The sequence below is a fragment of the Ctenocephalides felis genome, unplaced genomic scaffold, assembly GCF_003426905.1.
Source record: "Ctenocephalides felis isolate EL2017-DRISC unplaced genomic scaffold, ASM342690v1 CF-g0.4_SCAFFOLD_03571, whole genome shotgun sequence".
NCBI lineage: Eukaryota > Metazoa > Arthropoda > Insecta > Siphonaptera > Pulicidae > Ctenocephalides > Ctenocephalides felis.
In genome coordinates, this window is record NW_020539725.1 from 45042834 (window position 1) to 45048662 (window position 5829).

General features: G+C 27.1%; 2 non-coding genes across 2 annotated transcripts; one reads left to right on the top strand and one right to left on the bottom strand.

Annotated features, from left to right (window-relative positions):
• Window positions 1-739: 739 nt before the first annotated feature.
• On the bottom strand, window positions 740-811 carry Trnac-gca. Its single transcript has one exon. It is a non-coding gene; the product is annotated as a tRNA-Cys (tRNA).
• Window positions 812-4608: 3797 nt separating this feature from the next.
• LOC113387083 lies at window positions 4609-4727 on the top strand. The gene has a single exon (XR_003368052.1). It is a non-coding gene; the product is annotated as a 5S ribosomal RNA (ribosomal RNA).
• The last annotated feature ends 1102 nt before the right edge of the window (window positions 4728-5829 follow it).

Here is a 5829-nt window from a genome sequence, read left to right on the forward strand (position 1 = left end):
AATTTATTATGCTATTAATATCATTCAATAGGACGATTATTCATTTTTATATCATTTCAATTTGTATGAAGTAACTGTGGAATTGATAATAGCTACTGATACTGATTATATCGCTTGTGAATGGAGTCAACAAAGCCCTTTAGGGTCTATTTTATTGCACGTTTGTTCTTTTTAAAAAAATCCCTACAGCAACTCGATATAAATGAATAATTGTAGCTTTGTTTCTTTGGAAGACGGTTCAGTACTAGTGCTTTGATTATTAAATTATATTAAATTATTTACTTTGTCAGTAATTGATCACTTAAGCAACTTTTGCTATTTAAATCTGAATATACTTAAATTTTTCTGGTGTCTGGTGAGAATTTCTTTATGACTGGTAGATAAACGTTTTCGCCAAAAGATATCAATTGGAAATAGTACTGATTAGATTTTGGTAATGATCGGTCGAGCACTAATGAAGTCCAAAGTTTCATGGAATAACATGTTGAATTTATTTAGAACTTGCCGAACCTCAATTTTTAAAATCCATTTATCATCAAAATTTGACTTGCCTCAAGGAAAAATGCAGTTAATCCTAATCGTAGAAGGTTTGTAATAAAAAGATGAAATTCTATGCCTTAATTCAATGAATCCAAATATTGCTTGAATTTGTTGTTAAAATAAATTCCTGAATATTTAATAATGTATGCTTTTAATTGATTATCGAAAGTTTTATCGGTTCCTGCAATAAAAATAGTTTAGGGGACACCCGGGTTTGAACCGGGGACCTCTCGATCTGCAGTCGAATGCTCTACCACTGAGCTATATCCCCGACGAATATCGTGCTCTTTATGACAATTGATATTTTCATATTATTCGGTAATTCTAAAGCTTTATTAATTCTTTATGAAATTTTACTAATCATGCCAAATCTAATATTAATTTTTATTGTTGTAATTAATTATTCTATTATATTTTGAATTTAAATACTGTATCTTAAATTTTATTAAATCACTATTAAAATTTAGTAATTATGGCCCATAAATTACTTTGAATATTTTTTTAATTTAATTAAAAAAATAATAATAATGGTTATTTTTTTATATTATTTATTGCTTATAATTAAAACAATAAACTATATTTAATTTAATGTTTTTGAATATTTATTATACTACAATCCAAAAACTGTATTTTTATTAACTTCCCGTAGGGTAAGTTGTAGTATTCGTTGGTAAAAATGGATGTATGTGTGTCTGTGTATGTATGTATGTATGTATGTGTGTGTATATGTATGTATGTGCGGATACATTTTTTCGTCGACGATTTCGAGAACACGGATCAACCAGCTTGAATGTTTCAAAACACATTTTATTTGTATTGACAAAGTGAAGAACTGGTGAAATTTTTGGAAAGGCAGGTCTAGTGGTTTTGGAGATCTCATAAAAAAGTGAAAATGCCATTTGGCCGACAAAAATGATCTATTTGACATAGCACATCAAATTATCACATATTTTATAGATATTTTAATAATAAGAACAAATTTTGTTTACTTTTTTATGGTTTCCGTACCAATGTTTGTCCATTATACTACAAATATTTCAAAGTCTAAAAAAACGAATTTTTTTAAAAAGTTCATTTTCTTCAGAAATTTTAATAATTTCAAAAATTACAATTACAAGTTCTAAAAGAAAATTGAATCTTTATTAAAAGTATTAATTTTTGGTACGGAAAGTTCCGAAATTTGCCTTGCGGCACAATGCAATGCACCACTAGTTTTATCAGTTCTCTATAAAAAAAATATTATTATGGCCAATAATCGTCTTATTTTTTGTATGGTTGCTGTAGAAATTATTTTTGGTTATTCTAAAATTTGATCGACAACAGATTATTATTCAACATAATTCTATCAGATTTTCTATTGTTGTGCAACATTTGTGATATTTTGAACATATTATTATCAAGCAAGCTTTGACATAATTATGTGGTACATTCAGAAACCAAATAACACATATATATTACCGTACAATTCAATTTTCTTTTGACCCATGAGTCAAATACTTAGAAAGGCATTCACCAAAAGTTTTATAATTCTCATTCTTCACTATCAAGTGCATAGTTAGTAATTGAATCATTTACCTCGATTCAAAATGTCAATAATTTTAACCGTTGAAAATGTTACCTTTAATTTAGAAAATATATATTTTATATCAAATATCACGAAACCAACATCGTATTTTCTTAACAAATTATATGTTTGATATGCCAGATTTAATGAGTAAATAAGATCAATAAATGTAATAATATTTCGATCCGTTTTTAATTTACAGATATAGGATTAAAGTTTTAATGATTGCTACTTGTGCCCATGAGTAAATATATAATATATCAATGTTACACATTGAGTTATGAATGTTGTACCAGCAAAGGTTAAGGAAACATATCCATTTCTAATGAATTGCACAAATGAATTGCATATAGTCTATTACTATCACGGTGTACTTAATTGGGTTATGTGATGTGATTCATGCAAAATTGTAGGGGATTACAATATATATTCTGATCTAAGTTTCAGTAATATTATAAAACTTTTTATAATATAAGGCCTGGATAAAAACCACCCCCTATCATCAGTTGTTTTTTATAATACACTTTTTTAATTAGTCAAATTTTCAGAACTGTCCGAAAAGGACAAGTAAAACTTCTTGTCTATTGAGGAGTAGAGATAATTCATATAAGGATATGATAATATATATATATATATATATATATATATATATATATATAATTTTTACTAATTGAAGTAATTATGGTCTGACTTTATTTATGCAGCTAAATGATCTTAAGAATTTGACCGCATTCTAGCTTTTCATTTATCTTAGTTTTATTTTTTTGTTTGTAAGTAACATAATTGTATATAAATAATGAATTTTATATTATCAGAATAAGTTTTGATACTAATTTATTTTAAACGATTATACAAAACCTTGTCGCAATGGTTAAAAAAGTGTAAAGTCATGTTACGTTACTTTTCAATAAAAGCAATTAAATGTTATTTTACAAAAAAACGACGGTACTAAAACTCTGATTTTCATGATAGACTAACGCAATCTTAGAAAATATTTATTTTCAATATCGATAATAAGACTAATGAATCATACAAGTGCTTCATGAATTTGCATTAATCTTGTGCAATAATCATTTATTCTGAGCTTAATCCATAATGTCAGGTATACTTGCTTAGTGGATATAAATGTTTCTAAATGAAAGCAAATATATTGAGATGATGTGTCACAAATAATCCAGATTTTAATTCGTTATTACTTCTATCACTTACTTTGATAATTCACTACTTCACTACTTCATTTAATTCACTTCACGAATGAAATTGATTATTAAATTATATAACATAATAATTAAACATTTTGATTGACACTTATGTAAAAAGGCAATATATTTATGTACTCATTTTAATTAATTTTTGTGTAACTTATTAAGTACTAAAATCATTTTCAATACTTCATTATTACAATTAAAATAATTGCGAATGTCGTCGAAAATATTGACTTAGGTATTTCACGTATGCAGTAGCTCTATTTTATTTAAAGTGGTAACAAAAGAAGAAATATTTTAATAAATCAAATTTCCAAATTATGCATTTTACTGATCTGGTTAAAAATCATAAAATATCAACAAAAGGTAATAACCATAAACCTGCATACATAATGCGAACGATTTAGAATCAATGTATATATATGAGAAACAAATAAAAACGATTTCTGAATTGCGAAATGAACATGTACAAATCGTGAAATAACTAGACTAATATGTTACTACGCAGATATTATCTTTTCTGAACGATGGAAAATCTACGTAATAGTTCCATTTACATTTGATGTATGCTCACAATCAGAGGCGCCTATGAGCCGAGAAACTTCTTGCAATAAATGCTTTCTAAGAATTTCTGTGAAGCGAAGAGAACAAATGAAATTAACAAATATTTTTACTCCATTTCGGCAGCGCCTGCTTCCTTCTAAAACGTTTTGGTATTGCTGGATTTTCCGCTAAATTAAATTCCATTTACTTATTTTGGATGATAATTCTGATTTATAATAATTGATGTGTGATTTATAACATTGTTTTATATTGCGCTTTTTAGATTTCTATTACTATACAACTCTTTGATTTCGAAGAATGCAAATTCTTGGTCGCAATTATTCGAAAAGTTAGGTAACCAAAATGATAAAACTTAAGTATCAAAAATAAGACATTGATCATCAAGTTTGGACGATACAACACTAACAGAACGTAACACGAACTGAACTTCATCTGATGATAAAGGATTTTCTAATAACAAGACATTTTAAATAATAATTAATTATATTTATTTTTAAATTAACCAAGTTTATTTTTTGTAATTCCTTAAAAATGTCAAAAATTCATTGTTGACGATTTTAAATGTTGGATGATCGAAATTAAACTTTGAAATTTTGATTGATTTATAAAACAACCATAATTTAATAATTACTAATCTTGGGAGTACCAAGTATTGTTTTATTTATTATTTTATTATTATACTATTTAATAAAAATTATCTACACTTTTATCAACTGGAGACAACATTATTTCGTCGTCAACGATCATACCATGTTGAATACACCGGTTCTCGTCCGATCACCGAAGTTAAGCAACATCGGGCGTGGGTAGTACTTAGATGGGAGACCGCTTGGGAACACCACGTATCGTTGACTTTTTTTTAATCACAAAAAAATGCATTTTTGATTTATTTATTATATATTTAACCCAGTAAAATTACTATTTTAAATGAATTAATATCAAGAAGGGATTTACCTACAAATAGCCTGCTTACTTTTTGCAATCGGTGTATTGCCCGCTTGATGATCAATATATTCGTAAGTTTTCTTATTTGTCAATGTCTCATTTTTGTTTTTTTAACTTTCCGAAGGAAAGGTCCACATTTAAGCTCATACTACCAAATCGATTTTAAAAAATCAAAAACTGTTCGAAAAATATTAATTGATAATGATACTGATTAGTGTTTGGTGAAAATCTACCGGGCCGTTTTCTTGTAATTAACTGTTGAAAAAAAAAATTAATCCGATTCTTATGGAACTTTTTTGGCGATATATATCATGGTCTTATAGAGCTTACTGATATATTACGGCCTTACAAGTGGTTTAATTTTAAAAATTCATCAAAATTTGAGAAAATGAGTAGTTTTTTTGACGTTTGTTAAAATTAAAATTAGACGATTTACTTGGTATAACGATAGAGTACTCGATCTTAATGAACATACTAAACAATTAAAGTCCTACGGAAACTGGTTCAATTATAAAAATTGTTGATATTTTTTGGCTTGACGAATTCGTTGTTTCGACGAATCAAGTAAAAAAAGATTCGAATCAAGTTGTTGAGGACTTGATTGGAATGATTCAAATCATTTGATTCGACTTAGAACATCACTAGTAAATACATAAAGTTTAGGTACACGTATACGATTTAATATAACAAGGTTGAGAGGCGTCCATTAATCATGTGATCGGTTTTTTAAGGATTTTTGGACCCCAAGGTTACTGCAATCTGATTTTTAGCAATCAAGTATATATTTTATCTAACTATCTCCCGTGTTTAGAAGAACAACGTCTGTGATATACGCATAAATTAGAAATTTAAATTAAAAGATATTTGTTCAGTTATCTAAATTATAATACATGAACTTTAAGCAAATAAAGCACGAGAAAAGCTCATTTGACCTTATACAATTTTGCGATTTTCATTTTCATTATCAATATTATAAAATACATTTGAACAAAAGTTTTCTAATATCGGCTA